Genomic DNA, 9,979 nt, shown 5'->3' with positions numbered 1-9,979 from the left:
CATGATCATGACTGTCCTGTCATTAAGTGATCAGATATCACTGAGGAACCAGCCTGGTTAGAGGCTGCTCACTTATGTTCCAGACAACAGTGTGCAGCCCCTGCCTCCAGGCAAAGGAGAAGAAAGGAAAACCATTCAACAAATTAATTCTTTGGTCCTCAGCAATTATACCAGCCAGGACTCGTGAATTATTTAAAACTAGAAATTAATTATTCAATGAGAGTTCGCCAGAAGCATTTCTGGCCATACAGAGGAAAGCAGGCCAAGCTATTGCCGTGGAATTCAGATGCAACAAAGCAAGTATCCGAGCTTCCTAATGCTGGTCAGGCCTGGGAATGAGCCTGGAGAGTGGGGCACACTCAACCACTGCGTGTTTCCAGAGAGAAAGGGGGTGAATAGAAAAGATAGAAAATTCACCAACTATGTGAGTGTAAATGCCCCTTGCTGTTTGCAGACCAAAACTCTGAGTGATCAAGCCTTCATTGTACATTTGGCTTTCCTCTGTTATAATGGAGGCTTTGAGAAAATGCAATTTTTATTTTATTTATTTAGTTTTTGGGACAGGATCTCATCCTGTCACCCAGACTGGAATGCAGTGGTTTGAACATGGCTTACTGCAGCCTCAACCTCTGGGCTCAAGCAATCTTCCTGCCTCAGCCTCCGGAGTAGTTGGGACTACAGGTGTGCACCACCATGCCTGGTTAATTTTTTCATTTTTTGTAGAGACAGGTGTCTTACTTTGTTGCCCAGGCTGGTCTTCAGCTCCTGGCTTCAAGCAATCCTCCCGCCTCAGCCTCCCAGAGTGCTGAGATTACAGGCATGAGCCACCATGCCCAGTCAGAAAATGCAATTTTTAGACAAAGCTACATTAAGCACTGGCTTATCTTATTATGGCCTGCTGAACCTTTTTCTGATAAGCTGGAAGGAGCCGAAAATGATACCCACTGCCCGGTAAACTTTTTTTTTTTTTTTTTTTGGGATAGAGACTTGCTCTTGTCGCTCAGGCTGGAGTGCAATGGCATGGCCTCGGCTCACTGCAGCCTCCGCTTCCCGGGTTCAAGCGATTCTCCTGACTCAACCTCCCGAGTAGCTGGGATTACAGGTGCCCGCCACCACATGTGGCTAATTTTTTTGTATTTTTTAGTAGAGACGGGGTTTCACTATGTTGACCAGGCTGGTCTCGAACTCCTGATCGCAGGTGATCTGCCCGCCTCGGCCTCCAAAAGTGCTGGGATTACAGGCCTGAGCCACCGCGCCCAGCCCCGGGTAAAGTTTTTGCAGAGCACATCTATGAACTTATTCAATGAATCTCTTTGATGACTTACTTAGGAGTCAATGTTTTTCTACCAAATTTTTAAAAACTTTTCATTTTGAAATAATTACAGACTCATAGGAAGTTGCAAAAAATGGTACAGAGAAGCCTCCTGTGCCCATCACCCAACTTCCTGCAATGGTGGTATCTCATAACCAAAGGGCATTTCGAACCCAGGAAATCAACAAAGGCTTAATACAATTAGTCTACAGACATATGGATTTCACGTCTTTTCATACACTCATGATATGCATATGTCTTTGTGTACAATTTTATGAAATGACACTGCAGATACAGATTCATATAATCCCCCACCACTATCAAGACACAGAACCAATCCCAGCACTTTGGGAGGCTGAAGCAGGTGGATCACTTGAGGTCAGGAGTTTGAGACCAGCCTGGCCAACATGGTGAAACCCCGTCCCTACTAAAAATACAAAAATTAGCTGGGTGTGGTGGCGTGTGCCTGTAGTCCCAGCCACTCAGGAGACTGAGGCAGGAGAATCACTTGAACCCAGGAGGTGGAGGTTGCAGTGACCTGAGATCGCACCACTGAACTCCAGCCTGGGCAACAGAGCAAGACTCCGTCTCAAAAAAAAAAAAAGGACATAGAACCATTTTATAACCACAAGGGAAACCTCCCATGTCACCTCTTATGGTCCCATACTCCTTGTCTTTTCCCAACCCCAGACAATCAACGATCTGTTCTCCATCTCTATAATTTTGTTATTTCAAGGATGTTATATAAATGCACTCATAAAATATATGACCTTTGAGGAGACTGGCTTTTTATACTCAGTGTAATTCTCTGGCGATTCATCCAAGTTGTGTGTAAAAATAAATAGTATGTTTCTTTTTCATGCTGCAAATGTACCATCATTTGCCCATGGAAGGACATCAGGGCTGGTGGCATTTTTTTTTTTTGGCTATTAAAACTTCGGCTGCTATGGACATTCATGGGCAGGAGTTCATGTTAACCTAAGTGTTCATTTCTCTACTATAAATGCCCAAGTCTCACTTCCGGGTCACAGTGCTGTTTTCCAGGTTTCCAGAGAAGTTGCAACTAACTCTTAACAGCTTTATTTTTATCCCTCTATTTCAGTTCCAGAGAAAACTATATTTGCACACCTACTATTTGGGATTCTGATGAGATGTATCAGCAGCCTCAAAAATCTTGGAACACCTTGACTTAAGTGATTGAACATTAAACAATTCATTTATTCTACACAGAAATCCTGGATTAGAAATAATAGGTGATTGGTGCAAGAAAGAGAGAGAGAAAGAGCGAGCGAGTGAGAGAGAGAGAACTTCTAAGAGGTATTTGTCAAGAGTCAAAGAAGTCCAGAAAACAATGTGAGCTTTCATTTGGCAGAGCTCTGGTGAGCAAGAATTTCCCAAGCAGGCATGGATAAGGTGTGACTGGATGCCTTTATTTATGGGATTTCTTTGCAGTGCCTGCTGGAACTCAGAATCACTAATGAGAATCAACATTTGTATAGACAGCAGTGTTTCCTGTCCAATCTCTTTATGTTGGCCTCAGATCTGAGACTTGTGGCTTGGGCTGTGGCATCTGTTAAGACTGGCCAAAGTGCGTGGCTCCCTCCCTCCCAGCTCCTCTCTCTCATGACCCTTAGTCACATTTGCTTGGGTTGTTTTGCTTTTTGTTTTTCTTAGAGACAGGGTCTCTCCTGTTGCCTAGGCTGGAGTGCAGTGGTGTGATCATAGCTCGCTGCAGCCTCCAAACTCCTGGGCTCAAGGGATCCTCCCTGCCTCAGACTCCTGAGTAGCTGGAACTACAGGTATGCACCACCACACCGGTAATGCACACCACACACGTAATTTTTTATGTGTATTTTTTGCAGAGACAGGGTCTCGCTATGTTGCCCAGGCTGGTCTCAAACTCCTGGACTCAAGTGATCCTCCCATCTTGGCCTTCCAAAGTGCTGGGATTACAGGCGAGTCACTGCACCCAGCCTTGCTTGGGTTCTTTTGACATCAACTCTTCCTTCATGATGAGTAGGGGGAAAAAATGCGCGTACTGCCTTCAAGGTTAATTTTGCACTATGTTTTGATTCATTGTTGGTTTTCATTGCCTGCAGTGGAAATTTAGCAACGATTTTTACACACCAGGGGGAAAACAATGCTGAGTAAGAAAGTGTGCTTTTAATGACTTGCTTCTTGCTAGCAAAGAAACATTGTGTCCCATGCTCCTGGAGGCAGGAGGGAGATTATCCTGGTGTGTGTAATTGCTGTGTGCATCTCCCCAGCAAGAAGTCTGGTGAGGAGCAGGACAGGGTGCAGCAGAAACAACACTCACCACATTCCCTATTTCCCCACCCGAATGGGCAGAAACATATCGAGGGCCCTGTTTTCAGTGCCCAACAGGCACGATTTCATTTTTTCTCTCAAATGCAGAGAACAAGAACTCTGTTTTGATTATGCCATAGCCCCATATACAAGAAAGTCACTGTTAAGGCCAGGCACGGTGGTTCACACCTGTAATCCCAGCACTTTGGGAGGCCGAGGAGGGTGGATCACGAGGTCAGGAGTTCAAGACGAGCCTGGCCAAGATGGTGAAACCCTGTCTCTACTAAAAGTTACAAAAGTTAGCCAGGCATGGTGGCGGGCACCTGTAATCCCAGCTACTCAGGAGGCTGAGGCAGAGAATTGCTTGAACCCAGGAGGCAAATGTTGCAGTGAGCCAAGATTGCACAACTGCATTCCAGCCTGGGTGACAGAGCAAGACTCTATCAAAAAAAGAACGAGAGAAAGAAAGAAAGAGAGAAAGAGAAAGAAAGAGACAAAGAGAGAAAAAGAGAGAGAGAGGGAGGGAGGGAGAGAGAGAGAGAAAGAAAGAGGAAGGAAGGAAGGAAGGAAGGAAGGAAGGAAGGAAAGAAAGAAAGAAAGAAAGAAGGGTCTGGGTGCAGTGGTTCACGCCTGTAATCCTAGCACTTTGGGAGGCCGAGGTGGGCGGATCATGAGGTCAGGAGATAGAGACTATCCTGGCTAACACAGTGAAACCCTGTTTCTACTAAAAATACAAAAAAATTAGCTGGGTGTGGTGGTGGGAGCCTGTAGTCCCAGCTGCTTGGGAGACTGAGGCAGGAGAATGGCGTGAACCCAGGAGATGGAGCTTGCAGTGAGCCAAGATTGTGCCACTGCACTCCAGCCTGGGCAACAGAGTGAGGCTCCGCCTCAAAAAAAAAAAAAAAGAAAGTCACTGTTACATAGTAGGTGTTCAATAAATATTTGTGGAATGCATTCTGCAGTCATTTGACAACAACAGAAAATATAATGATCTCACAGATCTTTGTCACTTGCCATTCACCTTATCAGTGTGGTGAAATGGTTATGAGCACAGAACGGAAGGATGAAACTAGCTGGGTCCAAAGACATCTCTACCACATACTAGCTACTTAGGCTCTTGCACTATAACTTCCTAACAGCAAATCAGGGATATAAACAGGACCTTCTCTACTGGGTTAAATTGGATCCCTTCCAAAAATATGTTACGTCCAAGTCCCAACCCCCAGTACCTATGAATGTACCTTTATTTGCCAAAAATGGTCTTTGCCAATAGAATGAAATGCAGGTGATGTTGTACTGGATTAGAGTGGGACCTCATCCTACGGCTGGTATTCTTATAAGAAGAAGGAAATTTGGACACAGAAACAGAGGAGCCAGACATACACACAGGGAGTGAAGACAGAGATAGAGATTTAAGCTATGCTGTCACAGGCCGAGGAATGCCCAGAAGCGGCAGAAGATAGGAAGAGGCAAGGAAGGGTTCTGCACAGAGTGTGGCCCTTGATTTTGGACTTCTACCCTCCAGAATTGTGAGAAAATAAGTTTTTGGTTTGTGGTAATGTTACAGCAGTCACAAGAAATGAACACGCCATCCTCGTGGGATTATTGCGAGGATGGAATTCGCTGCTACTATGTCTAGCTGAGCAGACCCTGTTGCTGCCCCCAACTCCCATCTCCCCCCTCAACGCTGCTCCCCAGGCCGGCAGGACCCTGACTGTACTCAGGGGCCCACTCTGTCTCATCATGGGTCAAAGGATGCCAAGTCAACCCACAGCTCAAAGTGGTCCCAGTCACTCATAACAGTCCCATTTCCTTTGCTTATGATTGACTTAAACGTGAGCCCATGACTCAGTTCTGACCTTGAAGCTGGGAAGGGATGTTGGCTGGGGGGCTTCTGGAAAAAGCCTGCTGTCTATTAGAAGAAAATAGGAAAAAACATAGTCCCTCTTCTGTCCTGGGACTTAACAATGTCTGGATGCAATAACCAGAACAGCTTTGGAAATCCGGCACCATGCAGGGAGCCCCGCCAGAAAGCAGAGCCAAGCCACAAAGAAGGGCAGATAGGAGAGATGGAAAGGGTCTGGATCCTTGATTGGCACCATTGGTGGTGCCTACACCCACCTTCCTCTAGGCTTCCAAGAGTAGAGCTGCCATATGTATCTAAACCACAGCATAGTGCTCTAGTTATAGAAAAGTACCATTGTTCAAGCCAGTATGGATTGGGTTTCTGTCATTAACACTCAAAAGCATCCTAAGTGATACAAAAATCATTCACACAAAAATGGAACAATGATACAAAATGACCCAATACATGGCCCAGAGTAAATGTCAGTCAGTGCTTTAAAAAAAATGACAAGCCAAACAGGGCACAGTGGCTCATGCCTGTAATCCCAGCACTTTGAGGGGCCGAGGAGGGAGGATCACCTGAGTTCAGGAGTTCAAGACAAGCCTGGCCAACATGGCAAAACCCTGTCTCTACTAAAAATACAAAAATTAGCCAGGCGTGGTGGTGTGCGTCTGTAATCCCAGCTACTCGGGAAGCTGAGGCAGGAGAATCACTTGAACCCGGGAGGCGGAGGTTGCAGTGAGCAGAGATCAAGCCATTGCACTCCAGCCTGGGAGACAAGAGCAAAACTCTGTCTCAATAATAATAATAATAATAATAATAATAATAACAATAGCAAGCCAGTCATGATGGCTCACACCTGTAATCCCAGAGCTTTGGGAGGCCAAGGTGGGAGGATCACTTGAGTCCAAGAGTTCCAGACCAACCTGCGCAACCTAGTGAGACCCTGTCTCTATAAAAAAAAATTAAAAATAGCCAGATGTGGTGGTATGCACTTGTAGGCCCAGCTGCAGGGAAGGCTGAGGCAGGAGGATTGCTTGAGCCTGGCAGGTCAAGGCTGCAGTGAGCTATGTTCACCCCATTGCACTCTAGCCTGGGCAACAGAGTGAGACCCTGTCTCTAAAAAAAGTAAAATAAAATAAAAACAATAACAGGCAAAGATCCCAGATGGTAGACATTAAGATAGTGCCCACCACATGGAGGCAAGCCAAGTACTGGGCAGATGGGGAGAGAGCCGTGGAGTAGAATCAAGATGTTCTTGTTGCACACAGTTTCTCTCTGTTTCCCTTTAATAAAATTTGGTTTCAAATGCCACTCCATCTCAGCCATGTTATGGGTGCTGTGGGATATTAGCGAAAGGTCCATGCTTCTATTGTTGGCCAGAGTCTCTCTTAGGCTTTGTGGATGGGGCAACAGTATCCAGTGAAAAATCCCCAAGGGGAAGGTGAATGCCAATGGTACAAACCCAGGAATGTATTTGGCAATATCTGAGAACAGTTTAAAGCTTATACTCCTCTGCTCCAACTACCCTTCTTTGAGAATCCTCCTGCAGTAATACCTATGTGCAAAATAACGCATATGTAGAGACATTCATTATGCCATTGTTTGAGTAACAAAAGGCAAGAAATAAAGGAAATGTCCACCAATAAGGGAGCAGGTGAGCTGAGCAGTGCAATGCAGCAGCCATAGAGTGAAAACGCCTTACATACACTGATACCAAACCCTCGCCAAACTTATTCTAATAGGCAGAAAGCAGTTACGCAATAAAAACAAAGCAGTGCTGCTGGGCATGGTGGGGCACGCCTGTGGTCCCAGCTATCAGGAGGCTGAGGTGGGAGAATCGCTTGAGCCCAGGGGTTCTGGGCTGTAGCATGCTATGCCAATCAAGTGTCTGCACTAAGTTTGGTACCAACATGGTGATTTTGGCCTGATGCAGTGGCTCACGCCTGTAATCCCAGCACTTTAGGAGGCAAAGGCACACAGATCACCTGAGGTCAGGAGTTCGTGACCAGTCAGGTCAACATGGCAAAACTCCATCTCTACAAAAAATAGAAAAATTAGCCTGACGTGGTGGAGGGTGCCTGTAATCGCAGCTACTTAGGAGGCTGAGGCAGGAGAATCACTTGAACTCAGGAGGTGGAGGTTGCAGTGAGCTGACATGGTGCCACTGAACTCCAGCCTGGGAGACAAGAGTGAAACTCCAACTCAAAAAAATAAATAAATAAAAGATAGATAGATAGATAGATAGCGACCTGCTGGGAGCAGGGGATCATCAGGTTTCCTAAGCAGGGGTGAATTGCCCCAGGATGGAAATGAAACAGGTCAAAACTCCTGTGTTGATCAATAGTGGGAGAGTACCTATGAATAAACACTGCACTCCAGCCTGGGCAACATAGTGAGACCCTATCTCTAAAAATATTAATTAATAATAATAATTAAAGGATTATGCATAACAATAAAATTCAGAAAGATTTTTGAGAGAGGTGATATGATTATTAGCAAAAGCATTTACATTGGAAAAAGCATAGGATTGCAAACTTAAAATTTTAGTCATTGTTCTCCTGAGATGGGAAAAGGCTGTGATTCTTCATCTGAAGAGTCTTATCTTGGGTACTACTTGCCATAAATGACAAACTGTTTAAATCTGAAGAGGAGCGAACTGAATTACATTGGTCTACACGAACTGAGGCAGGTTAGATTGAAAGGATTGTTGACAAAACGAAAAATTAAAAAGGGTAGACAGAGTATTTGGTTCAGTGAAAAGGCTACAACAGCAAGGACGACACTTGGGAACCAGAGCAGCACCTCATGAACTGTGAGGAATACATCCACGACTTCAACAGACACCACATGGAAAGGCAGAAAGAGAGCACACTGACCAGAACAAACAGTTCCACTCCCAACAATGCTAGGAAACAAATCTCCAGATCCACAAACAGCAGCTTTTCTAAGACCCCTCCTAAGGCACCAGTGACTGGGAGAGACCACGAATCCAAAAGCAGCCAGCTGTTTGCTGCCAGCCAGCAGTTCAGGAAGAACAGAGCTCTGTCTCTCTGCAGCCAGACAAAAATGGACCTAGTGAAATCAGGTATCAAGATCCTCATGTCTAAGAGCCCCATTAAGCAGGATGCACTGGATGGCTTTCAGAGCGAGAGCCCCAAAAAACTGGACTCCGAAGACAAGGGTCAGGAGGAATCGTAGTGCGCAAAGTGGCAGTGGAAAAGCCAGACAAAGCTTTACTGGGCCCTGGTGCTGAGCAGGCCAGGATGGGGAGCAAGCTTGGATACACCTGCTAGTGCCTCAGGTGCATGGCCCCATGACTGCAGCCATGGCCACAGGCCTACTTGCTAACAGGAAAGGTACATCTACGTTCATGGATGCATTAACAGCCAGTGGGACAACCGACACACAGACATCTGTTACAGGAGTGAGTGTCAGCAAAAGGAAATTTATTGACAACAGAAGAGAACAGCCTTTTAACAAACGATTGCGTTTCAGTGTGAGGCAAACAGAAAGTGCCTACATATACAGAGTAATTGTGCTCGGGACACAAGATGGCTTCACCACATCTTCTTATTCACTAGATAAACAGGGAATAACTCAGTACATACAACTGTAATGAAAAAAGTCTACCAGCTCTGAGAACAACCACTGCCGATCACAGCAAGCTTGTACTGTTCAGCACCTTTAACAGCGTCTTCTGTTGCGGACTTGACTTTGTTAATTTTATACGGTGTTTCACAGATGACAGAAAAAGAGAAAGGAGTGAAATGGTACAAGCTATCAGAAACTTCGTGAATAATCTATGGCCATACCACTCTGAAAGAGACAGAAAAAAAGAAAGGGTTAAACAGGCAGAAGCTAACAGAAACTTCGTGAAAAATCCATGGCCATATAACCCAGAACCCGCTCAGTCTCTTCAGATATCACAAGCTAAGCACCATCGGCCCTGTTTAGGACTTCAACATAAGGAACTTTGTGAATACTATTATTGAGATGAAAAAACTGTTACTGAAGTGAAAAAAGTTATCAAAAACATCGTGAATAATCTACGACCATACGACCCTGAACATGACAGAAAAAGAGAAGGCATTAAAATGGCAGAATCAACTAGAAACAGTGAAAAATCTACAAAAGCACCAAAGCGAATGTTCCCAATCTCGTCTGCACTATGAACGACAGAGTAGACAAGATAAGGCCCAGGGTCCGGCCTGCTTCCTGCGGGGACTGGGGGAATGTTGTAAATGCAATCACGCAAATTAAGCTGACTATTAAGAAACAGTCGATGGTCCACATATTCGACAAACAGCATCTGCAATACCTGTTTGTGATATCCTTCAGGCTAATGAAAACGCTTGGTTTCCAACACCCTCTACTACCTGAGGTGTATAATCTACAGCAGTATCATCGTGAAAGCTACAAATGTCCTTTGGTCTCTGAAGTACAGAGTAGATGAGATGAGGCCCAGGATCGGGCCTGCTCCGGACTTGGATGGGAGGAACATCGTGAATGCA

The 9,979-nt window shown here is 45.3% G+C and overlaps 1 pseudogene; it reads left to right on the top strand.

The window, feature by feature from the left end:
- Nucleotides 1–9,848, top strand: part of LOC105529659 — a 66,948-nt pseudogene extending 57,100 nt beyond the window's left edge.
- The last annotated feature ends 131 nt before the right edge of the window (nt 9,849–9,979 follow it).

This window comes from Mandrillus leucophaeus, unplaced genomic scaffold, assembly GCF_000951045.1.
Source record: "Mandrillus leucophaeus isolate KB7577 unplaced genomic scaffold, Mleu.le_1.0 Scaffold777, whole genome shotgun sequence".
Lineage (NCBI taxonomy): Eukaryota > Metazoa > Chordata > Mammalia > Primates > Cercopithecidae > Mandrillus > Mandrillus leucophaeus.
This window is presented reverse-complemented; position numbering and strand designations above follow the sequence as displayed.